Genomic DNA, 27,012 nt, shown 5'->3' with positions numbered 1-27,012 from the left:
CGAAGAATGGATTGAGGCGGTCAGCAAGGCGACGCGCAGAAAAAACAGAGCAAGCCTGGACTCCAGCGCGCAGCAACTGAGCCAAACCGAACGTAAAACGAGCATTAGGCCGGGTGCCAACGCAACAAAGCCAAGACCACCCACTCTACCGAAAGAACATTTCAAGATGGTAATTCGCCCGAAGAAAGAACTCGCACTACGCAAGCAAAGCCCGGCACTCCTCGCGGAGAGCATTCTCTCGGCCGCCCAAATCACGTGGCGAGAAGCTGAGCTCCGAGTCCGGGTCAACCCGAGCCAGAACATCCTAACTATAAGCACACCACATAAGCAAGCCGCCAGAGCCCTCAACCGCTTCACGCAGCTAATCCTACAAGGGAAAACCTACCCGGTGAGCCTATATGGACTTTCCCCGCACGACTCCTGCAGAGGCATAACACATAATATCCGTCAACACTACTCAATAAAGGACGTCCTCGAAGACCTCTGGCTCCCCGGTACTGAATTTCTAACATGTCGTCGTCTCGGAAGTACTTCCACGGTACTGATAACGATTCTAGGCAACAAGGTACCCTTCTACGTATACTATAAAGGAGTGGATACCAGGTGCTACTTATACAAGCAAACAGTTCCTTACTGCCACAACTGCCATGAGACAGGCCACCGCACTGGTGTTTGCCCAACACCTAATGCCAGTGCCTGCGCCAAGTGTGGAAGACGAAATCCAGAGCCGGACCACCCATGCTCCCCCAAATGCTCACTCTGTCAGGGTGAGCACTTCACAGCGAGCAAAGACTGCCAGCGACGTTTCAAGGAGTCCTACTACCTTCGTCAGAAGAATTGGGAGAAGGATGCCTGTGCCGAAAGCCCACCATCTCGCGGCCGCGAAAGATCGCGCAGACGAGGGTCCTCTCAAGTCAGGCGCTCCTCCAGGTCACGGTCGCGCTCCAAGTCCAGGGCCCCCACCGGAAGGAGCCAGTCAAAGCAGCGGGCGCCGACCACCTCGAGCAACCAAGAAACGCCGACACCGCAGGTGAGCTGGTCTCAGATTTTCTCTACCACTGCTCATTCCCCCAAACCCACCTGCAATGAATGCACTAACCTACAAAAAGAAGTCACCTGTCTTAGAAGCGAAATTGCATCGCTCAAAGCAGCCATATCGCAACTGACGCAGTCCAACACCTCAGCCCAGCAACCACAACCAGGGCTAGAAAAAAAACGTAAAATCTCCGACGCGAGCAAAACAACCACTCCGAATCATGCTCCCACTCCTACACAAATTGATGACGTCAGAATAGAATGCCAGGAAGCCATCGACAAACATGCTCAAACTGTTAATGAGCAACTTGGTGCTCTCATTGCGCAAGTTAGCTCACTTTCACAGATCATGGCACAGTGCCAGCAAACAAATACGCTCATACTGAAGTCAATCAACGCCGTCCCTCAGCCGTTCATCTCGGAAAGAAAAGCCGTACCATCGACTGACCACGACCGACACGGCAGACAAGGACCTCTCTACGTCCCTCCATGGGTAGGCAGGATGCAGGAATGTCCAAAGAACTCATAATCTGGCAATGGAATTGCAGGAGCATAAAAAACAAGATTGGCCTACTCCAGCAGTACATTGAATCAGTGTCCACCGCACCCGACGTCATTGCGCTTCAAGAGACCAACGCATACGCTAGGCTTCCAGGATATATCACACATGAAGACTCAAAGGGGTTTAATTCTTGGACACTAATCAAGAAATCCATCACTGCCATACACCACGCTATACCACAAGCAGAACAAACTGGCATCCTGACCGAGCTCATCCCGAGGAAGGGACACAAGCGGAAAAGCCTGTTTGTCCTCAATGTCTACTGCCGACCAAAAAATAAGCAAGATTGCATTCACCGCATAGTGCAACAAGCAACTACCACCGCGGGCTCCAATCCCCTCATTGTCCTTGGGGATTTCAACACGGCCCACCCCATATGGGGATACCGATATGCGAACAAGAGAGGCAATGAGCTCCTCCGCTGCGTGGGTGAAGAGGATTTGGTGCTACTTACGGACTACAGTACGCCGACGCGAATGGGCAACAGCGTAACTCACGACACGTGCCCGGATTTGACTTTTACTAAAAACGTCAATCACGCCACTTGGCTGAACCTGGAGGAAAATATAAGTAGTGATCACTCAGTCGTTTCAACGACCCTTTACTGGGAAGAATGTTGAGCTCCTCTAGGCGAAGTTCGAATAACGAACTCGGACAAGTTCCGCGAGCGCAGGGCTGCGCTGCCTAGCTCCAAGATCGAGGACATCAACGCCTGGACGCAAGCGCTACGATCTGATGTAAAAGCCACAACGGAACAGCTAAATGCCACTAATGCCACTACACAGGTTCCGCATATAGACACCAAACTACTCGACTTATGGGAAGCTCGCCGGTCACTCATCCGCAGATGGAAGAGGCAAAAGCACAACCGCAAACTCAAATTGCGAATTGCAGCCCTGACTCAGGACACGGCCAAATAGGCCGCTGAACTTTGCAAGCATAATTGGCTCACGATCTGCGACAGCCTCGGTGGTACTCTCACCCCATCTAAGACATGGCGACTACTCAGATATTTGATTGACCCTTCAAAAAGTAAAGGCGAAACTACCAACGCAATGAAAAACATTTTGCGCACATACCGGGGCACCAAGGACGACCTCCTCAAAAAGCTTCAGCAAAGATACCTGCCGCTATTTCCGCCATACTCAGCTCCAGACTACTCGGGAGATTCAAACCTGGATAGGCCCACCTGGATAGGCCCATTGACGAATCGGAGGTACGGGCAGCGCTAGCCAAGATACGGAGAAATACCACACCCTGCCGCGACCGTATCACAAACAAGATACTGACCAACCTTGACCATGACTCCGTCACATCGCGCACACAATTCATGAATGGCTGTTGGGAAAAGGGAGTCATACCACCGGAATGGAAGACGGCTGAGGTTCATTTAATACCGAAACCAGGAAAGGAGCCAAGCGTCGAGAATCTCCACCCAATTTCATTAACGTCCTGCATAGGAAAGCTACTCGAGCACGCCATCCTAGCTCGCCTACAACAATCCCTAGAAGATACTTGCCATATTCCTACATCCTTGTACGGATTCAGACCAAGTATCACTGCCCAAGATATTCTTCTTCAGCTCAAAGAGGAAATCATGATGCAGGCCAATAATCACACGCCTAAAGCAATTTTCGTCCTCGATTTAAAAGGGGCATTTGACAATGTAAATCATCAAACGATTCTGAACAATCTCAATAACCTCCACTGTGGAGCCAGGACATACAATTACATCAGGGATTTTCTTACAAACCGGCAAGCAGTCCTGAAGGTCGGTGGCGCGCAATCACCTCCCATTCAAGTTGGAGGTCGACGCACGCCACAGGGCCCAGTTCTTTCCCCACTGCTATTTAACATCGCCCTCATCGGCCTTCCCAAACTATTAGATGCCATCCGTGACCTTCGACATGGCCTGTATGCCGATGATATAACGTTACGGACGGGCGCAGGGTCGGTAGGGGAAATGCAAGATCGTCTTCAGCAGGCTGCTGACATCATGCAAGCTGATGCAGCCAAGTGTGGTTTATGCTGCTCTCCAGAGAAATCTGAGCTTCTCCTTGTCCGGAAGCGCCAAAGTCGAAAACACCAAGACCCAGGCATCCAAACTACCCTTGACGGAGCTACGATCACGCCTTCCCCACACATAAAGATACTGAAGATGACCTTTCAAGAAGACTGCTCCAACTCCATACTTCTTCGGCACCTCACTCAAACAGGGCAAATTGTTCACATGCTCCGCCGAATCACCACGAAGACCAGAGGGATGAAGGAAGCAGACACACTACGGCTTGTCCAAGCTTTCATCATCACTCGCATCAATTACGCCATCCCGTATGCGATCCTCTCCAAAAGCGACGTAACCAAACTTGATACACTCATTCGGAAAGCATATAAATAAGCACTTGGTCTCCCCGTCAGCACGGCAACGGACAGACTTCTCAAACTGGGAGTACACAACACTGTGGAGGAGCTCATAGAGGCTCATTTGGTAAATCAGCACCACCGTCTAGCGACCACAAGAACAGGACGCCAACTGCTTGGTCGCGTTGGATACAATACCCCAGAAGAACAAGGCAGTTCTTCCATGGACATACCCACAACCATAAGGCAAAACATCTATGTGGCTCCCATTCCACGGAATATGCACCCTCAGTTTCATCAAGCAAGACGTGCGGCGAGAGCACAGGCATTAGATATAGTCGATGGATCAAACCCCAAAACTGTGTACACGGACGCTGCCGACTACGCTCGCATGGATACGATGACAGCGGTCGTCACCACATGCACCGAGCATGTCGCCAGTGTCACACTTACTGGAATCAACACTACCCAAGCAGAATAAGCAGCCATCGCTCTTGCCATTGCCCACACCTCAGCCGATACAATCATTACTGATTCTCGAGCAGCATTCCGAAGCTACCTACGCGGAAGAATATCAAGACCAGCTGTAAGAATCCTTCTCCAGCGCCCGCCTCAACGCAAGATCAGTTTGGTTTGGGCGCTTGCCCACTCGTCCCTTCGCGGCAATGTCATGGCCCACACGACAACCCGAGAATTAGCCTACCGGGCACCGCGAGACGACTGGCTTCAAGCGACTCATCACCAAAGCATCACACAGCACTACAAGCTGAGTCGGCAACAATATCCTCCTGCCCACCCGTCACTCACCAAGGAACAGGAACATAAACTCAGGCTTTTGCAGACAAACACGTTCCCACACCTATCTAAACTTCACGCCATCAACCCCACCCTCTGCAGTGCCACATGCTCACACTGCAGTGAGATCTGTACCCTCTACCACATGGTCTGGGCCTGCCAGAAAAACCCAAATGTTCACCCAATTCCCAACCCTTCTTATGAGCAGTGGGAAAGATAACTGGCCAGCTCCAGCAGCGAAACTCAGCTTCGGCTGGTGGAACGTGCGGAGAAGGCAGCAAGCTCCAACATTATCCTGAAATGAGGAATCCACCACGTTGCCCCCCCCCCCTTTTTTTGCTAAATAAAGTTTACTTTCTCTCTCTCTCTCTTGTTGTGACGACGACGACGACGACGACAACGTGGCGCGAACATACCCACGTGGTACTCGTGGCATCAATGCGGGCTGCGGGGATTGCCCTTTTGTGTGGTCGAGAAAGAAGAAGCGGCAAGACACGCCAGGGAGTGACGTGGGCCAATGGGAAGCGGACACAAGCAAGGAGCTGGGGAGACCAGGCTGCAACGGGGGAGAAATCCCGGGGGAATTGACGGAGCTGGTTCGAGGAGCGCGATGTTCAGGTGGAAGACTCGAAGACTCGAAGACAGGTGGAAGACTCAGGAAGACTCGAAGCTGGTCGGGTTTTCGGCACCCGAGCTCCAGAGGGGTCTACCTGGGGCCTTGGCATCCTAGAACCGAGGCGCGACTAACGTATTCTGGGATGAAGTTACATAGTTCTATTGCAACGGGAAGGAAGGATCTATTAAAAGCGTTTCTAGTGCCATGAAGACGTTGGATGCTTCAAGAGTTGAAAAGGCGGTGTGATGAGCGCACGGGAGAAATAACAGCGAAGAGCGAATGTCAGGAAATATATGGTACAGTTTGTGGAATAGCCAGAGTAGCGAAATTTTTCGTCTGGAAGCTAGAAAGGACAGGCCAATAAACGATTTCAAGGTATTGTGTTGTCATATTTGGATACATATATTTGTTCTACATTTTAATATTTAGTGCTATTTCTTCATATGTACACAAAACAGAAAATTGCAAGCAGTGATTGCAATTCTGCCACAATACTCGGAACATGCGAATAACTTTTTATGCAATATTTATTTTCCTTGCTCCTGAGAGCTAATAGTTATGTATTTCCAGTGAATAGTTATTTAACAATGTATGATATCAGATAACAGTTATGTATTTATGATACACAGTTTTAATCCTTTGAAAAATCATATGGAGGAGGTTGAGCTGCAATCTGAGCTTCCTCCTCCCTCGCCGAGCATAATTTCTGCCTACGCCCCGGGCTCCATGGGGCATGTGCCCTAAAATGGACCCCTGATAGTCGCCAAGTTAACATCTACCATTCAATCCATTCTCCATCCTTGCAGTTTTCTTTCATTCGTTTAGAATTAGCAGCATTGTCCAACTTTCCACAGTGTCAGTTCCAAAGCGCGCCCTGGTGGTTATGTTGACATGGCGGTATACAAGCGGTATAAGCGGGAGTCTTTCTGCAGGTCGCTCCGCAGCATCCCGCTCTTTTCAGTGAAATGAAATTGAAAAAAAAACCCTGGCCCTAATCATGTTTGGTTAGATTACGTAAGGTTATGTTAGGTTCAAGTTAGTTTTAAATTTAGTTTAGGTTAAGTTAGGTTGAGTTTAGGTTGGGTTAGGGAAAGTTAAGTTCATTTAAAACAGCCTTTCTAGATAGGGGGTGCTGCGCAACGACCTGCAACCAGACTCTCCCGCTGAAAGCACTGCACACTTTGAACCGGTCACTCGCTTACAAAACGCAAGGATGCGGCAAAGTATATTGCCATGGGCATGTCCGTATCTTGAAACCATTCAAAGCAGCTGTCCTGTAAGATTGCTGCTTAATGGTCGCTAGTTTTGGTTGGCTCCCTTTCAATCGGGTCGGTCACTGGCACTATTTCCCTTACATTATCCTTCAGGCACATATAATCCCGCAAATGTGAAAGAATAATTTGTGCAAGCACATTTTTCAGTTAGTTTTCCCAAAAAAATTCTGCTGAGCAAATGCCAAATTTCCCCTACTTTAAATGGCTTTGGCGTATTTTGGTCGGCCAACTTTAACCATTGGCATCAGCTTCGCGCCAAACTCTCGCGCTCTACTTGCCCTGCCTTCGGTGCGAGCGCGACCAGGCCTGCTGATTACATCTCTGTGCTCAAGCCTTCATGGAAAACGGATGCGATGAAAAGTTTCATAAAATCGAAAAAATCGGCGAGGGAAGATACGGAGTCGTGCACAAGGGTCACGACAAGGACACCGGGAGGTACGTCGCCTTAAAGGGTATTCATCTCGAGTACGAGGACCAGGGAGTGCCAAGCACCGCGATTCGCGAGGTCTCGATCCTGAAGGAGCTCCGGCACCAACACGTTGTAAGTCTTCTAGATGTCCTTCAAGGCGACAGAAGATCTGTGCCTTATCCTCGAGTACATGGACGAAGACCTCAAGATGCACCTGGACAAAGCGCGGCTGCGTGGGGCTCCCCTGGCCCTGCACCTTGTGAAGAGCTACCTATGGCAGCTCATGCAGGGAATCGTTTACGTGCACTCTCGACGTATCGTGCACCGAGACCTGAAGCCGCAAAACGTGCTCATTAACGTGCAGGGAATCCTGAAGCTGGCCGACTTCGGCTTGGCCCGCACCGTCGGGATCTCTGTCGCCCCTACACGGAGGAAGTGATGGCCCTCTGGCTCCGGGCTCCCGAGATCGTGCTCGGTGCACGGATCTGCACTGATTCGGTCGATGTGTGGAGCATCGGGTGCATTTTCGCCGAAACGCTCATGCTGAGGGCGCTTTTCCCTGGTGACTCCCAAATCTGCCAGATCTTCTGCATATTCCACGCCATCGGGACGCCCGATGAAATGACATGGCCCGGTGTGACCCGCTTGCCCCACTACCAGGAGTCCTTCCTCGCTGGGAGCCCCTTTCGCTGGTAAAAATCATCACGGGCTTGGATGCCGACGGGGAAGACCTGATCCGCAAGCTGCTCGTCGCTAATCCCGCAGACCGGCTGTCGGCCAAAGATGCGCTAGGTCACCGCTACTTCCGTGACATCACCATTTAGCTTCCCTAGTTCATGTGATGGCCTGCAATTGGTGATTTTTCAACCGTCATGGGATCATGGTGCCACTTGTTCCCACTTCACCCTCCCCCCCCTTCTCTTGCGTATCCTGATTTCCGCTAATAAAAACCCATTTCTTCCTCCGCGCTTTTTGCGTATGTGTGTGTTTTGTGAAAATAGTCAGCTGGTTTCAGAATCAATGCGAGTAATATGCTCAGCCTAAGACAAGAGAGCATTTTAGAGTAGGTTAGTTAAGGTGCCTCTGGCCTAATTGTGACCATTTTTTCCCAGGGTGACGTCTTTCAAAAAAAAAAGGGAAAGCGAATCCTGACCGCCTGTGGCCACACTTAGTTACCGTTTTTAACGACCTTTGCAGAACACAGGCGGCGAATTAAGACACCACGCCATCTGCCGCAATCATAGGTCGCTTCATCGGATGCAGTGATAAGACACCCAATTTAGGCCCCTTAGGATTGACCTCACTCGCGACCACGTGTAGCCACGACAATCGCGGCAAGGTAGGTGGGTAGGAAGGAATAACTTTATTAAATGCCGGCAACCGATGGTTTAACGCGTCGTGACGTTGGCCAAGCTTCAACCCGGCTTATATCCTACTCTGCACTACCCCAGTTCAGCCGTTTGTGGCAGGTCGTGAGGCTTGTGCGTTTCGAGCGCACCCCGGTCCTTCCGGATGGCACTTAATTAGTTGAGTGTCCTTGTCGATACACTGCACTGCACTTTAAAGTTCGGGCGGGTATGTCCTGGGGGTAGCTTCGTTCGGGAGCCTGGCACAGCCCCACTTAATGTGCCATTGGTCCACCGGACCCACTGCACAAACACTGCATACACCACTCGGACAGAGTTTTAATTAAACCACGTGTAGAACTGCCGGGGCGGGGAGTCACCGGGTCTGTAGCTGCCTTAGGATGACGGCCTCCTCCCGACTGAGTGCCCGGTGGGAAGGCAGCATTGTCCGTCAAGCTAGGCGATAACACTTTGTAACTTCGTCATAACTGGCCATCCTGTCCTCGGTTTAGAACCACCAGACGGATTGGTCCCTCTCCGGGGCCCGGTGGGGAAGCGCTCACGCCGCCGAACGGGCCGTCTCGTTGTGCTTCGGTGAGGATGCACACTCGCCCGCGTGTGTCGGGAACCACTTGATACGGATGGTGCTGCCGCGGTCTTGGAGCTTGAGCTTGCCGATGATGGCGGCTGCCGGCGCGCACACTCTCCGCTTGGCAAAGTTGCGCACGGCGTTCGTCGAGTCGCTGAGCACGGTGCGTCAGTCGGCCTCGGAGATAGCCAGAGCGATGGCAACCTCCTCGGCGCCTGTGGCGTCCGTGCACCGCACGCTCGCTGCCGTTGTCTTCGTTCCGGTAGTCGCCGCAACAATCACTGCCGCAAAGCCTTCTCACTTATATTCCAATGCATCTACGTACCACGCGTGCGGGTCTTGGGCGTGTTGCTTGGTGAGGGCTGTGGTCCGCGCCTGCCGCCGTCCTTGGTTGTACTCGGGGTGCGCATACTTCGGGATTAGGTCCCCACGGCTGTGGGATTGATCTGCAGCTGGTGGCTCAGGTGCACGTTATGTTGTTTTAAATTTCTCTGTTGATGCAATCACTATGTAGGTATACTTGAACTACTCGGCTAGTAAAGCCCCTTGTTCGTCCGGGACCTTCGGAGCCTGTTAGCCACCGTGTCGGTGAATCGAACCTGCTGTGGCATCCCTACGTGACGGCGCGCGTACTCTTGGTGGATGCGGTCGCCTACCGTAGCTATAGCTAGCTAGCCGAGGTTTCAGCCCTCGTCCAGCACCCTTTATGCCCACATTGGCATCCAGAGGATGCCGTAGAGCAACCACACAATGACACCCATCGTGTGTATCCTCAGCACCCTTTTTAAGGGTGTTGAGCTCAACACCTTTTTTTTTATCCGTACACCCTTCTTTTGCCAAAACACCTTTTAAGGGTGTTAGCCATGGGAGTTCGTGTAATGTAAATCGCCCTTTAAAGGGACTCGATGTAGGGGTCTATTTTCGTGGCGCTGGATTTACCACATTACGTATTGCAAAGAAGCCTGCTGATAGAGAAATATTTTGTCTTTCACAAAAACTCATTATTTTCACAAAGAAAAACAACGGGTACGGGGACAAAAGGTACACTTAAGTACCTGAATGGGTCCCCGCTCTCTTTGCAGACATCAGCAGCAGCACAAAGTTACAAGACACGAAAAGAAAAATTCAGTACAACCGAATCCGTACAACTCCCCAAGCTCTGGAGGCGCGCCCTGTCGAGCTCATGCCTGTCCGACCAGCTTCGACTGGTGGAGCGGGCTGAAGCGACTGGCAAATCATATGGGGTCCTGGACGGAGGGCTCCACCTCCCGAAGGCGCCATAAAAATTTGCTACACAATAAAGATGTTCATCCTCCTTCTCTTTTGTTCACAATGGTACCATGCAAAGGTCGTACGACTGGCGGGACGGACGGAAGGATAATGGAACGGAGGACCCACTCGTTCCTGGTGGAACGCGGTTATTTCGCGGCGAACGAGGCCTGAAGCAGAACAGAAGAAGACTGCGGCGCGCCGCCCGCCACCGCGTCGCACAACAAAGGACCAGGAGCTCCCGCTCGACCTGACGCTGCGCCGACCGCGGCATGACGAGGTGGAAGTGAAACCGTTGTCGCTCGACGAGTAACCGCCGTTGCGTTGTTCGAGTCGATGATGGTGGAAGGCGGCGCGGCCAACGAATTCGCCTGACCAAGAGCTACCGCTCGACCTGACGCTATAGTGAACTAGAATTCTAGTTCACTATACTGACGCTGCGCCGACCGCGGCATGACGAGGTGGAAGTGAAACCGTCGTCGCTCGACGAGTAACCGTCGTTGCTTTGTTCAAGTCGATGATGGTGGAAGGCGGCGCGGCCAATGAATTCGCCTCGCTGCCGGCGTCCTGGACAACGAAGGGGCTTCCGTGCTGGAGGCGTCTGCGGCGGACCGCGCCTTCGTGGTATGTACCGATGACGGCGGTCTCTTCGGGGTGGGGCCGATGTTCAGCGACGTTAGTGGCATCATCGCGGGCGTGAGGCCCGAGCCCCCTCCCCCGCCCGTTCAGCGCGTGGACGAGGGAGTCCAGTGCGATTTATACAATACGCAGCTGTCCGCAATGATAGTCTGGGAGCGTCACTTTCATATGGCATTACTGCGGCGTCGTATTCAAGTTCTGTGCCTTCAAAAGGATGGAAGACCCGACGGGGGGCAGTTGCACCAAAATGCTGTTCCCGAGACGATTTGGGCAGCGATGGGAACGGTTCTGCGGAGTAGTCAGGTCGCAGCTGCGTTTAAGAAACTTGGCTCCTTTGCGGGTGAACATTTTTGCGTCTGTGTGTCTTCGTTTTTTGTTTCCGTTACTTAACAGCGTGCAACGCTAAAGATTTCTGTGCGGTTGCTTGTGATATGCCAACTACTCATTTTATCGCTTTACGTCAATGTGTGGTTCAAATTATGTGCCAAATGGAGCATTTGTTAAGGCCACCCCACATACATTTTTCTAGCTTGTGTTCGGGCAATAGTGTGATAAAAAAACCGCATTATGGACTCTTAAAACGCACATTACCTTTTTTCTCTTTGGAATCATTTCAAAGGAATCTAACTCACTAAGTGCCATTTGTAGTCAAGCTTTCTGGCAAATTCGCAAGGCGCGTAGACGGTGGCGCCGCGCGGTGCCAGGAGGAGAAATCACTCCATGGAGGATCGGCGAGCGACGGAACCGTCGGAGTACGTTGGCCAGCAGCGTTCGCCCGTAGTGTCACAGGGATTTTGACGCCGTTTTCACGTGATAACAAGCACAACATTCACCGGTCGCATGTTATGTTCTAAACGGTCCCGTGCTTGATTCAACGCGTGCAAGAGATTTCAACGCGCTGCACGAAAACTAGGAACCAAAACACGAACCGAACACAGTGCGCACGGTGTGTATTGTGATGTTTTAGTCGCTCGTCTTCGTGCAGTGCTTTTAAATCCTTGCAATTATGTACCAACTCGTCTAAACAACTTTGCTGTTACAGAGCGGACGCCTTAAGTTTCCTTTACCCTTACTTGACGTTTGTATGCATATCACAAGTTCGATCCAGGTCGAGATGTCCGTCGCCCTAATCGTGCAAGGAACGATAACAACATTGCTATAATTTTATTTTCTTTGGGCTCATGTTCTTACATAGCAAGGGAAGGGTGTGAGAGCGCACGCATAACACATTCGAGTTGTGAGATATGTTACGCTGAACCATAATCTGTCTTCAAAACCTACCGGTGTTGACCGCGTCTTTGATTTACGCATCGTGCGTTCTGCGGACGCGTTTTCAGATAATATATGGGCTCACATTAACAAAGCTGTTTGCACGTACGACACCGCGAGGGCAGTTTGTGATTTGGAGAAACCTTGGCCATCCCCTCACATTTCACAGACAACAGGCTTGCCCAGGCGCGCTAGTTTAGAACCAGCATTACAGTTAATAATTTACGTGCGAAAAGCTTTGTGTTTCTTCTTTGCATTTTCTTGTCTCAGAAAGCCGCTTCTAGCAATGCAGAAAACGTTACGTGATAGCAAGAAAACAGCTCAAGCTGGTTAGCAGGTTAACATTCTGCATACAAGATTCAAGCATTTATTCACCTCCAATATGGAGCCACAAAATTGCTTTGGCTGGTTTCTTTTTGGGTTGGTTTGGATTTTTTTTTTATAAGCAGCATCCAATGCTCTACTGATAGTGTGCCTTATCAAAATATTGGTTTTAGTAGGGAGAATGCGACTACGACTGCCATAGCATCGACCACTCCGTAATTGCTTTGAACAAAAAGAAAACTTCACGCTCACGTAGTTTGATTGGAAACGTTTATATCGTTGCCGTCGCTGGTGTTAAAACTGACGTAGTGGGAAACTATTACTATTCACGCTGGCCAGCCATTGACTTGCGTGTTCTGCACGGAGCGACACAACGTACTACCGAGCGGCATACTATAAATGCCTTATACAGGCAGGACTTGTCAAGTAAGCGGGCGTTAATAAATAGCCTAGTAACTCGCGTACTCCGATAAGCCGTACCGCTAATGAGCGAACTCTACTAATTGTGGTGCGGCTAGTGAACCAGTTATATTTGCAGGCAGAAACTTTGTAGCGTGACAGATCGAGCGCTGGCAGCCCTATCGCCGCAGCAAGCGAAGTGAGCGGCTTTTGCCATATCTCCTCCCCTTCGCTTGTGGGCCGAAATGTTCGTCTTTAGTTCTAATGTGGCACGTAATGTCTAAGTTAAAGACAACCGTTAAAAGCTGGCATCACCGCCACCTAACGAGGCTAAAAAGTAGAGCTACCTTCTTTGCTTACAATGCGCACATAAGCGGCGGTGCGTAGAGGGAACCCCCCAATCCTCCTTAGGACAACCATCCTGAATCGCTTTGCGCGCCTCCTAAAGCTCGTGCCCCTTGCGAATAGCAAGTAAAGATCGTTTCCCCGAAGTCCGGTGTCGATCAGGAACTCAATCACCCGGGCTCCGGTTGATTTGGCAGGAGGCTGGCAGGGCGATGGTGTTGAAGTTCTTGGAGGCGGCGGTCGAATTGACGAACTCGAGGCGTTGGGGTTGATTAGGTGAAACGGAAGTTTATATACAGCTATTTACAGTAGTATAACTGAGTACATGAGTAATCAAAAGAAAAACTGCAAACTTCAGCTAGACGCTAGCTCCGAGTGCGCACAAATCACTCGAGCTCCAGAACTTCGTCTAACTCCCCTATCCTCGGAGCGTACACAAACCGCTCGAGAAACCACGGCCGAGACTCTGCCTCGCCGCAAGATCCGTCTAGTTGCCCGGTGCGGCGCTGCACGCTAAACCTCCGACGCGATCTTAACCTCGACTAGGGGGCTCCTAAATCCCAACCTAGCGTTAACGGTCGAGACTCCGTGTCCCGCCGGGAACTGCCAGCTCAGCGCTCAGACAAGAACGATTTCCAATGGCCAAGTTCGGCCTTATAAAACCTCGAGATCACCCTCTCTCGGGAACGCCCCTGTAGCGTTCGTACACGCGTATGGGAGTGCCCGAATTCACGTAGACAGCTGTCACTCGCACGTCACGGAATATTCAATGAGGCGCCACTATCTTCGGGTCAACGGCACGCTCGCAGACGAGCAAGTTCGGGCGACCCCCCGGGGTGAAAGCGAAAGACGGCGACAGTGCGTCATGCTGACCAGGGCGCGACAACAATGGAGACGCCGGTAATCCCCCCACCTCCGCGCGTCGAGCCGACGTTCCTGGAATTCGGCGGCACCGGCTGCTTTCTCAATGGAGGATTAACCCTGAGGTATGCGGCGGGCCAGACGATCCGTCTCCCGTGCGCGCCGTGACGAATTAGCGCCGACTGCTCTGCAGTGTTGGCAGTGCTACGTCGTCAGACCGGGCGGCGGGTTGCCACGCGCAGCCCGGGCGCCTGGCCGCTAATCTCATAAGTGGACCTTACAACTCCCCCCTTTAAGAGGGTTACTGGACCTCTTGGTTCAGTCAATCCGAAAAGGATTTAAAAGGGCCACTCGTTTCATCTCTCCTTCAGCAATAACAGCGGGACAAACCAACAAACAAAAAAAAAACACGTGGAAGGAGCTAGGTATAACCACAAATGAGCCCCCTTCCATTTCTGCAGCTGATCTGAACCCTCTCTCACCTAAACTACAAACACAACCTATTCACTAGCCGTCAACAGGGACGGAATACTCTAGCAACCCGGAAACACACAAAAAAATGCTAACAACACTAAGTGCGAGTAAAAAGAAATTGGGCCGTGTCTCCGGAGCGCGTAAACGGCACGAACAACGAGGCAACTCAACTATAACACTGATGCGCGCTATAACTGCAAACACGCACAAACATTCCGGCACTCGACAACAAGCACAAAAGGAATAAGGACTGGCAACACGGGCAATTTTGCAGTCAACAAAAATAAAACGTTCAGAAAGTTTGCATAGCCACTTTGCGCACGCACGCGAATGTCCTCCTTGACGGCGTGGCCTGATAACGTTCCTTCAAGAATGTACACACACACACACACACACACACACACACACACACACACACACACACACACACACACACACACACACACACACACACACACACACACACACACACACACACACACACACACACACACACACACACACACACACACACACACACACACACACACACACACACACACACACACACACACACACACACACACACACACACACACACACACACACACACACACACACACACACACACACACACACACACACACACACACACACACACACACACACACACACACACACACACACACACACACACACACAACACACACACACACACACACACACACACACACACACACACACACACACACACACACACACACACACACACACACACACACACACACACACACACACACACACACACACACACACACACACACACACACACACACACACACACACACACACACACACACACACACACACACACACACACACACACACACACACACACACACACACACACACACACACACACACACACACACACACACACACACACACACACACACACACACACACACACACACACACACACACACACACACACACACACACACACACACACACACACACACACACACACACACACACACACACACACACACACACACACACACACACACACACACACACACACACACACACACACACACACACACACACACACACACACACACACACACACACACACACACACACACACACACACACACACACACACACACACACACACACACACACACACACACACACACACACACACACACACACACACACACACACACACACACACACACACACACACACACACACACACACACACACACACACACACACACACACACACACACACACACACACACACACACACACACACACACACACACACACACACACACACACACACACACACACACACACACACACACACACACACACACACACACACACACACACACACACACACACACACACACACACACACACACACACACACACACACACACACACACACACACACACACACACACACACACACACACACACACACACACACACGCGCGCGCGCGCGCACGCACGCACGCACGCACGCACGCACGCACGCACGCACCGCCAACGAAAAAGGACGGGTGAACGGGAACATTTACGTCCGTCGTGGCGGTGTTAAGGCTGGGAGGCAATTCAATGGTGGCCCCCCCAAGCAACATTGTGAAGGCGCGACAGTGCGTCCGCGTTCGCGTTGTTTGCTCCCTTTCTGTGAGAAACCGCAACGTTGTAGCGTTGCAAGGCTAATGCCCACCTTGACAATTTAGCCCCATGAGGCGTACAGGTCGTCAGGTAAGACAGAGGGTTATGGTCAGACACGACATTGACTTCTGCCCCAAAAACCCAATAATCAAACTTTTTCAATGCCCAAATGATGGCAAACGCCTCGCGCTCGATGGTTGACCAGCGGGTTTGGGTTGGAGTGAAACGATGGCTGGCAAAAGCGATTGGCTTTTCGCGGCCCTCTTTCCCCATCTGCGCCAGACATGCCACGGCTCCCACCTCAGACGCGTCACTAAACAGCCAATAAGGCTGGTGCGGGTCAGGAGTGTTTAGCGCCGCGGCTGAGTAAAGGGACTCCTTTAGCTGCTCGAACGCCCGCTCGGCCTCGCTACTCCAAGGAATCGGGTTCGGTACACCCCGCTTTGTCAGGGACGTTAGCGGCTCAGCTACCTCCGCGTAGTTGTTGACGTACTCTCGGTAATACCCGCAAAGGCCAAGGAGGCTTCGAAGCTCCTTCCTAGTCTTTGGTTGTACGAGACCTCTGATTGCGGCCAGCTTTTCCGGATCGGGACCGTGCGTTCCGCTGCCCACTACGTGGCCGAGGTACTTAATGTGGCCCTGAGCTACCTGGCACTTCTCAACGCTAGCCTTTAACCTCGCTTCCGTCAACAAGCCGAGGATAGTGTCCACGTGCCTAAGGTGTTCCTCCCATGAAGAGGAGAAGACGGCAATGTCACCCAGATAGGCCGTGGCGTAGGACCGGTGTTTGGCGAGCAACGTGTTCATCATCCTCTGAAATGTTGCTGCCGCATTTCTGAGACCAAACGGCATGACGCGCCACGCGTACTGCCCGTCGTGCGTGACGAAGGCGGTTAGGTGCTGGCTCTCCGGCGCTACCGGCACCTGCCAGTAGCCCCTCCGCAAGTCTATGACTGTGATAAACCTCGAGTGACCCACTTTCAGGATCAGCTCCTGCGGTGGAGTCATAGGAAATGCATCGGCGCGAGTCACGGCATTTAGTGTGCGGTAGTCAATACACATTCTCCACGACCCATCTTTCTTTCCGACGCAAACGACCGGGTGAGCATGCTCACTTTCCACCGGGTAAATGAGGCCCAATTCTAACAGTTCGTCTACCTGGTGGGTGACTTCTTTCCTGAGCAGCTCCGGAACACGGTAAGGAAAAGCCCTCTTTGGCTCATAACTTCCCTGCAGCTCGATTCGGTGTTGCCCCACCGCGGCGAGTCCTGGCGTCCCATCGAACAGGTCGGCGTGTTTTGCAAATACGCTTGCAATTTCAGAGCCCTCTCGCTCACTTAAGTGTGACAACTTCTCGGTCGGTAAGGGGAGGGTACTTCGACACGGCGGCATAAAGCGCGGGGCGCACTCTACGTCCCCAAACTCGCTATCTTCATCGAACACTACCCCCACGTGACTGACGCGACAGTAGTAAGGCCGCTGGCGGTTCGCGTGCACCACCAAAGTTCTCTTTTCCCCCATGTCGAGACGGTATGAATGCTGCCTCTCCTGTGCAACAACCGTGAATGGGCCCAACCATCTCGGGGCCGTCTTACGTTTACCCTCCGTGTCGAACAAAAGGACCTGTTCACCCACGCTGAACGTTTTGTTACGCGCGGTTCTATTGTACGCCTGCGCGTAGCTGCCCTGGCGCGCGCTCGCCGTGAGCCCCGCCACTTCCGCCGCTACCTCTAGCTGCTCGCGCAGCTGCCGTAGGTATTTCGCTGGCTCCTCTTTTATATGTGCTCGGCACGGGCACATTAAAAGAGGAGCCAATGCAACTGCGCCCCTGTCCAACTGTGCTGGAGGATCGCCAGCGGTCCTGTGGGGTTCCGGCCATATAGCATGCGAAACGGGGCGACTCCGGTTGTGTCGTGCGGGACCTCTCGGTAGGCCCACAACACGAACGGTACTAGTCTATCCCAGTTCCTTGGATCCTTCTCGATTACGTGAAACAGCATGTTCTTAAGTACCCTATTCCAACGCTCCACCGTGCCATTGCTCTCCGGGTGTTCCGGTGTCGAGAAGCGTGGCGCGCAGCCCAACCTTTCCAAAAAGCTTTGTGTCAGTTGGGACGTGAAGTTAGTACCCTGGTCAGAGCATATTAACTCAGGGATGCCAGTCCTGCTGAATATTGTCAGGAGAGCCTCGCAAGTTGCTTTCGCCGTAAGTGACCGCAGGCACACGACTTCGGGCCAGCGTGTGCAGAGGTCAACCAGACAAAGCGCATACTTGTGGCCCCGACCCGACGGTACGTCCAGAGGACCGATGATGTCCCCGTTTACTACCTGGAATGGGTGGTCGGGCCTTCTTAGGGGAACAATAGGGACCCGGTCGCTGAGCCATCTATCTGCCCGGATTTGGCAGCCATGACATGTCTGGCAGTGATGGGATACGTCTGCCTCTAGGCCGGGCCAGAAAAAGCTATATTTTATCCTGGCCTTCGTCTTTTTGGGGCCTAAATGGCCTCCCCATAGTGACTCGTGGGCCAGCAAAAGTACCTCCTCGCGTTTCTCTGAGGGCAGCACAAGTTGCGTTACCTTCGCGCCGGCTATAGTGTCCCTATGAAACAGCAACCCGTCAGAGACAAACATGCCGGCTTTCCCTCTTTTCGCGTCGGTCCAAGCTTTCTTTAGGCTGTCATCAGCCAGCTGAGACGCCAGTAGCCTTGCCCGTGGGCCCTCGATATCAACTTCGACTGCCTCATCAATCTCCTCGGCCGGAGCTTCGGGTGCCGTCTCTCCCGTAATCTCACACACGGCCGCCGCCGGTTCCGAGATCGCCGCGGTGCCGACCTCGCAGTCCCCACTTGAGGAGGCGAAAGTTTCAGCCGTGCTGTTCGCCTCCCGGTTGGGGTGACATTTCGTCAGCAACTCCCAATCCTCTCTCTAAAGCAAACAGTCTAGTCCCTCGGCGAGATTGTTGGTGACAGCACAGATTAGCTGCACCTTGGGGCTCCCGACCACCGACACGGCCTGCCTCAAACTCACAGGCAGGCTGACCACTCTCGCGCTAACCGACTCGCCAAAGGCTGGAACTAGCCTGATGGTGCCCGATGGCTGCATAGCGTCCTGTGGGACTAGACTTTCTCGTACCACCGTAACTTCGCTTCCTGTGTCGACTGTCGCGGTAACTGTCTTGTCTGCACAGTCGAGTTCCACGTGCTGCAGTCTAGACTTTCTCAGCTCGTCAATGCTTCCGAGCGCATTTACCTCGGCCACGAGAATCCGCTGCCCCCCGCTCGTCGGGCCGGCATCCTGAGCCTGCACTGCACTTGCGTCCTCTACTATCACTCTCTGCACGTGCGCGCTGCGCCCTGGGTTTCCTGGCTTCTCAGCAATTTTCGGGCACAGCCGGAAATGTTGACCCTCTCCCTTACAGACGCTACAAGTCCACATTCGCTTGCCACTGTTGGTATTGCGCGGGGGTACTTGATCTCTACGCCCAACAGCGGAGCCTCTCCCCTTGGCCTGCTCGAAGGTTTGCAGCGCGTTAGCTATCTCTGGCGGCTTCAGCCACGTCTCTGCTTCGCGCAGGCGAACGTACTCCAGTCCCTCAGCGCTCCAACTGTTCTTAATTCTATCGGCCACCATAAGGGCCACTACCTCCTCTTTCGTTTCGACCTTCCTTGATTTCAAGTAGTAGTCAATCTGGGTGCCAACGCGGGAGGTAAATTGCGACCAGGTTTCGTCGTTACGTTTCGCTGCCTTTGCAAATCGGTCGAGGTATTCTGCGGGGCTTAGCCTAAGCTCCTGCAACACAGCCTTTTTTACCGCTTCGTAGTCATTGCACTCACTGTCCCCGAGTTCACGTAACCTGTACCTCACCCGTTCCGACAACGCCGGTACAACTAAATGAACCCGACTCGACTCCGGTACACCGTATGTCACAAACAACCTTTCAACTTCGTCGAACCACAACGGAATATCCGCATCGCACGGCAGCTTGAGCCCTTTCAGGACCTTTGCGCACTGAGTGACCGGGTCTAAGCCCGGCCGCGTATACCCTCGTCTGAGTCCGAGCCCGTAGGAGTTTGCGTGCCAGCCCTCGTCTCCAGCTCCAACCTTCGCAGCCGCTCATCGGATTCGAGCTTCAGTTTTAGTATGCGTTCTTCCGATTCTCGCGCTCCTTTTCTCTCTCGCTCCTGAAACTCCAACTCCATTCGTTTGAGAATTATCGCCTCGGATTCCACTTGGGGAGATCCTCCTGCTGCCGAGCCTCCTTGAGGTGGCACCTCGTCTGTCTGACCATTTCCGTCTCCTTCCGCCATGTTCGTCTGCATGCTCCGCGTGACTACCATGCAACCCCAGACTCAGCCTACACCGCCACAACGAAGCGCAAGAAATCCCACTCACCCGAACCTTCGGTGGTCGGCCGCCTTGTCGTTGGCCCCGTGCGCTGGTTGGCTCTGCCGCTCTACTCCGCACGGAGCTCGGCCGCCGCCGATGGAGGCGGGCTTGCGTCCGCTTGCTGCCCTTTGCTGTGGCCTGTGTTCTCTTCTGCCAAATCCTGTCGGCTGCGCCAGTAAAGATCGTTTCCCCGAAGTCCGGTGTCGATCAGGAACCCAATCGCCCGGGCTCCGGTTGATTTGACAGGAGGCTGGCAGGGCGATGGTGTTGAAGTTCTTGGAGGCGGCGGTCGAATTGACGAACTCAAGGCGTTGGGGCTGATTAGGTGAAACGGAAGTTTATATACAGCTATTTACAGTAGGATAACTGAGTAAATGAGTAATCAAAAGAAAAACTGCAAACTTCAGCTAGACGCTAGCTCTGAGAGCGCACAAATCACTCGAGCTCCACAACTTCGTCTAACTCTCCTATCCTGGGAGCGTACACAAACCGCTCGAGAAACCACGGCCGAGACTCTGTCTCGCCGCAAGATCCGTCTAGTTGCCCGGTGCGGCGCTGCACGCTAAACCTCCGACGCGATCTTAACCTCGACTAGGTGGCTCCTAAATCCCAACCTAGCGTTAACGGTCGAGACTCCGTGTCCCGCCGAGAACTGCCAGCTCAGCGCTCAGACAAGAACGATTTCCAACGGCCAAGTTCGGCCTTATAAAACCTCGAGACACCCTCTCTCGAGAGCGCCCCTGTAGCGTTCGTACACGCGTATGGGAGTGCCCGAATTCACGTAGACAGCTGTCGCTCAGCAAGTCACGGAATATTCAATGAGGCGCCGCTATCTTCGGGTCAACGGCACGCTCGCAGACGAGCAAGTTCGGGTGACCCCCCGGGGTGAAAGCGAAAGACGGCGACAGTGCGTCATGCTGACCAGGGCGCGACAACAATGGAGACGCCGGTAATCCCCCCACCTCCGCGCGTCGAGCCGACGTTCCTGGAATTCGGCGGCGCCGTCTGCTTTCTCAATGGGGGATTAACCCTGAGGTATGCGGTGGGCCAGACGATCCGTCTCCCGTGCGCGCCGTGACGAATTAGCGCCGACTGCTCTGCAGTGTTGGCAGTGCTACGTCGTCAGACCGGGCGGCGGGTTCCCACGCGCAGCCCGGGCGCCTGGCCGCTAATCTCATAAGTGGACCTTACAAGCACCCTGTGATGAAACATCAACGAAAATACAAACTTGAATGTTCACGTGTTGAATACTCGTGTCGGTGAACTGCATACCTTGCAGAATCTCAAATTTGTGGTTGTGAAGCCGGTTTTCTTTTTTCAGGTGAATTGTGCAATATATTAGCAGTTTTATAGCCTTTAGCAAACATTTTTCATCTTTCGAAAAAAAATCACAGGCGATCATTGTTGTTTGACTCGGCGATTTCCATCGAGCACACAATCTGTACAAAAAACGCAATTAGTACGCTATGAGCCGAATCAACTGGAAAGTACAAAGTGGATAAAAGCCACATCGCATTTAGAACATCCATGGAGTTGTGATTGTGAAACTGTGTACTTCGTTTTATTGGCCAGTTGTGTGAAACTTGTTTTATTGGCTTTATTGCATTTACTTCTATTAACTCTTGTGTACAGTCTGATTTGTTCATTCCATCCATTTTCTTTTTGGAAGACAAATTTTCTTCGCTATCATACCTCATGGGACTCACTCGGTGCTTTGTAAACGTCTTTAGCCCAGACAGACATAGTACTTCACTTATAGTTTAACCACGCTAGTCTTGTGTATATGTAGTCCTCGCATTGTTTTTTTTTTTTTGACGCTTCAGTGATGGTGCTTTTTCTAACCAAAATGTGGCGATGTCAGTCACAAGTGTAACCAAATCTTACTTTTGTTTTCGTTTAATTCGTTAGTTATGTGGCAGTTATCAGGTTAACTGCAAGGACCCTGTGATTTACAGCTTCGTGATCTGGCTATGTGAAATTTTGTCATTTGTTAGATCTTTAATTCATTTTTTAAACCAAATTTCTGTGTGGGGAGGATTTTAAATGTCCCAGCTATTCAGTGGTTTCAACTTTTGAGAGAATTGCAGTATCTGAGTATCACATTCGCCAGTTATGCGGTTGTTACTAGCTCAACTGCAAAGCACTGCCATTTAGAGCTTTGGAACCAAGGTATGTGAAAATTTAGTCATTTTTTCATATCTAATTTCATTTTTCTTTCAGAAGGCTTTCTGCCTGGTGAGACTTTTAGATGTTCTGGTGTGTTTGATCATTTCAACAGTTGAGAAAATTGATGGTTGCGTTCAGTATTCGCTAGTGAAGTGGCACTTTTTAGCGGAGCTTGAATAAATTCAGGATTAGAGTTTTGTGACCAAAATGTGTGAAGTTTTTTCATTCTTTATTACCATGTTTCATTTGTGTATTGAGATTTTTTTCTGGGAAGGCTTCTCAACATTCCAGAAATTGGGTGGTTCTAACAATTGAGAAAATTGCACTTGCGTTCAGGATTCTGTACTTAAGGCGCACTATTAGCTAACCCTTAAGAACGCTGATAATTACAGGATCACGAGTTATCATGTGTGTGCAAAATTTCTTTACTTTTCTTGCTTTATTTTATTTGTTCATTGCAATTTCTTTCTGATGAGGCTTTTCATTGTTCCCGAGATTAAGTGGTTCCAATAATTGAACAAATTGTTGTATTTGTGTTCAGGATTTGCTAGTTAGGTGGCATTTATTAGCTGAACTTCTAGAACACTGAAATATACAGGTTCATGAATAAAGTAGGTGAAATTGCATCATTCTTTAAGATCTTTAAGTTTTTTATCAGGACTTCTATCTGGGGAGGCTTTAAAATGTTTCTTGGCTTGGATTGTTTCAGCAATAGAGAAAATGGTTTTTGCATTCATGATTCGCAAGTTTGTTGGCAGTTATTAGCTTAGGTGCAAAACATCGCAATATACAGCATCGTAACTTAAGTGTATAAACGTTTCTTGCTCTTTGTTTTTATTATTTGTTCATTGGGATTTCTGTGTGGGATGGCTTTTAAATATTCTTAGGATTTGGAAGTTCCAACAATTGAGAAAATTGTACCTTTGTCCAGGATTCACCAGATAAGTGGCGATTGTTAGCCAAGAGCACTTATTTTCTGCTTCGTAATTTATGTGTGTGAAATTTTGCCATTTTTCTGGACCTCTGTATTAATTTCTTTTGTGTGTGTGTGTCTTGCGAGGTTCTTTAAATATTCCGAGCTTTGGGTGATTTCAATAATAAAAAAAATCATTGTATTTACTGTTTGTGACTATTTTACTGAACCATTTCAGGTTTTTCTTTGTTAATTCAAACAGGATTGTTTTGCATACTGCATAGTCATGCTCCCAGACCAAGTGGAACTTTGTCCCTGGTCACTTGGAGTACGTTCATGTTCTGTGCAATAAAATGTGATAGACGATCAAAGCCCTCGATGAGCGTGTAGTTTTGCGAACCTATGCGTTTCTGGCGCCTTCCTGTGTAGGTGCAAGCCCAGGAATTCCTGTATGCATCTAGCGCCATCTACCGGTTTGCGTTGAACATTCCCCCGCTATTCTCTAGCAACTGCTGAAAGTTCAGCCTCCTTTGCCGAGGGGTAGTCACCATTACCGATGGGAATTCTAAAAATTTTCTCCGTGCTTGGTAGTGCGAACGTTTGGGCAAGTTGGTGATGAATGTTGAACCACACCTCGAGTGAGTAAGGTAAGGACAAATGACCAACAACAGTGCAAGGATGTGTCGCCTACGATGTTAGTGGGTGAGTGGCGTAGCAAGGGGAGGGGGGGGGGGGGGGGCTGGGCGGACTTCAGCCCCTCCCTCCCCGAAATTTTTTCCGGCCGGCGCCGTGCAGCCTGTTATGCCTGGTACGTCACGTGTGAACAAAGATGCATATTCTTCGAAAGTGCCGCTATTAGAAACATTCACGACTCAATGGCCGCCCTACGCATGGGTGCTTACACAGAACCACGGCCGGACCCGTCTCTTTTTCCGCTCTGCAAAAAGTGGGTCCAGTCCGGCCGTGACAAAACGAAGCGCCTGAGGGGTACGAATCGCTGAGGGCTGATTGCGGAGGAGTGCAGCCACAAAAGCGATGGCGCCTTCGGGTAATCTCAGCGCATGGGACGCCAAAGGCGTGCGTTGTGTCCTTTTGTGGGTGACATGTAGCCACTCGGAGCTGAGTCGCTCTCGGCAAAGGAGACTGACTCGTCACGGCATGGACGGGGAAGCAAGGAGTGGTGCTCACTAACCTACCGGCGGAAAAAAAGAGGGACCGCCGGCCATTGATGGGTGAACACTGGTACGATGCAGGTCCGAAAGGGAAGAGACCATGTTTGTATGTTAAGCAGAACAACGTGCAAGTGGCGGTGGCTGAGCACGGCCGCTCCATCTCCTAAAAAGGGGGAGATCAAGCGGCCGTGGGCACGAGGCTCCTGCAAGGTAACTGAAGAATGCGATGGGGCTACGTAATGGGTGCAACGTGCAGTTTAGTTGGATGAATGTAGTGCGTGGGAGGAGGGTGTTTGTGAGTGAGGCGCACAGCAAAGTATGCCCCTCTTCCTCGCGTCACCCCTTCATTCTTCCTTTTTCACGTTTCTGTGCAGCCCGAGAGGGTTTTGTTGGAGTGGGATATTGCATGGGCTCAGATTGCGCACACTGAGTGTCCCCTTCCGGAGGCGATGTTGCGACAGTCATTTTCACCCTTCGATTAGGCATATTTGTTCGGCGGTATTTTTCCCTAACCTAGGAAACTGGACAACAGCGGGTTGACAAAAAAAAGGCGCGCTGCGGCTCGCCGAGCCAGTCCCAGATTTTATCCTAAACGTGAAGGCACGATGGTCACCAGCCCTGCCACAGGCAGACGGCGTCGCGACAGAAACAAAGACCCGATGGCCATATTCGCCCTCGATCGCAACTAAAGCCCCTCCATTGCGTCCACGGCCGCTTTTTTCCTGGACGGCGGCTGCCCGGAGCAGTGTATATTCAGAGGCCTGAAACACAACAGCAATTGGCCGCAAGGATAGAAGCGCCCCTGGCTTTTAGAAGCTCATGTTCCAAGTGCCAACACCCAAAAGAGGCCTTGAATTGTAAGCCATTTTCTTCCACTTATTAATCCTTGCATGATGACGTCTTTTGGCGATGGAGGTTGCATTATGCGTTAAGTTGCGCGGTGTAGATCAATTATGAAGTCTGATATTTAAATAATCACTTCCTAATATTTACACGATGTCACAGTACCTTGTGTCTGCGTGCTAAAAATGTGATCTCGTTTTATTTCGAATGCAGTATTTGCGTTTTAATTCGTCAAAAGCGCCCACGGTGGAGCGGATAGGTGACTTTTAATGAGGGAAAACGTAAATTCAACTCGTGTAAACGCCTAATACTTTATTATGCACGAAGTTGGAGAGGGTTAGTCAGAGTGTACCGGGACAGCGTTATCAGTACATGAAGCGTGAAAAATATATTTGTTCTGGCTGCAGTTTTAAGTTTGCTTTCACTGGGGTGCAACTCCACGTGAGGTGTACCCGCTGTCGCATGGTGTGCCCGTTACAGGGACTTTTGTTACCGCGTTTCATACCGACGTGTTCATCCACTGCTACGCCCAATTTTAAAATCATCATAGCAGTGTGCGCAGTGAAGGACCTTCGTACTGGTGGCGAAGAAACGAACGTGCCTTTCTGGTAGAATTTTTCTTTAACTTTTCCTGGTCTTGTTTGAAGTTCTGTGGGTGCAGGAGCATCGTTCTTTCAAGGCTCAATCGGTCGTGCATGACAGCAGTATTTCCTAATTAAATAAACGGGCTACAGACCACAGGCCCTCTCAAGAACACCAGAACACCTCCGCCATCCCGCTCCTCCCGGCCCCCACCCCCCACATAAGGGTACGCGCTGATGTGATTCATTCTGCCTGGATCCACAACTGCTAAGTAACATGCGACATCCTAAAATGTCGCATGAATGACATTTTGAGCAATTGTCAGCGTTTCTTAAGTAACCTAAATGACAGATGAATTATCACGGTAAACAACTTAGCAATTTTTAGGCAATCTATCATGTCCTAGCCGGAAACCATGCTTCAGTTTGAACATCACGGCCGCTGTCAACCAAGGGAATACTTTACATGGGTCATTACTGTCCGCCTCATGCTGAAGCATGGTAGTCTATGGCCTTTATGTATGCGGGGCCATGCCAATACGCGTGTTTTCGTGGTGCACTCCGGGAAACAAAATGCTGACTGGTTTTGAGCATCGCCCCACGCCCGCATGCTGGCTGTGTACAACTGCCCAATCCTCCGTTTTTTGGTGGACCAAGGAGATTCCCAACATAATTTCCATTTCCCGCGTTTCTAACGAAAACTACGAA

General features: G+C 51.2%; 2 pseudogenes; one reads left to right on the top strand and one right to left on the bottom strand.

Annotated features, from left to right (window-relative positions):
• Positions 1-6,980: 6,980 nt before the first annotated feature.
• On the top strand, positions 6,981-7,876 carry LOC144150508 (cyclin-dependent kinase 2 pseudogene; annotated as a pseudogene).
• Positions 7,877-16,175: 8,299 nt separating this feature from the next.
• On the bottom strand, positions 16,176-26,552 carry LOC144150353 (uncharacterized; annotated as a pseudogene).
• Positions 26,553-27,012: the final 460 nt, after the last annotated feature.

This window comes from Haemaphysalis longicornis, unplaced genomic scaffold (assembly GCF_048455015.1).
Source record: "Haemaphysalis longicornis isolate Haplotype H1 unplaced genomic scaffold, Haemaphysalis longicornis Haplotype H1 scaffold_1, whole genome shotgun sequence".
NCBI lineage: Eukaryota > Metazoa > Arthropoda > Arachnida > Ixodida > Ixodidae > Haemaphysalis > Haemaphysalis longicornis.
This window is presented reverse-complemented; position numbering and strand designations above follow the sequence as displayed.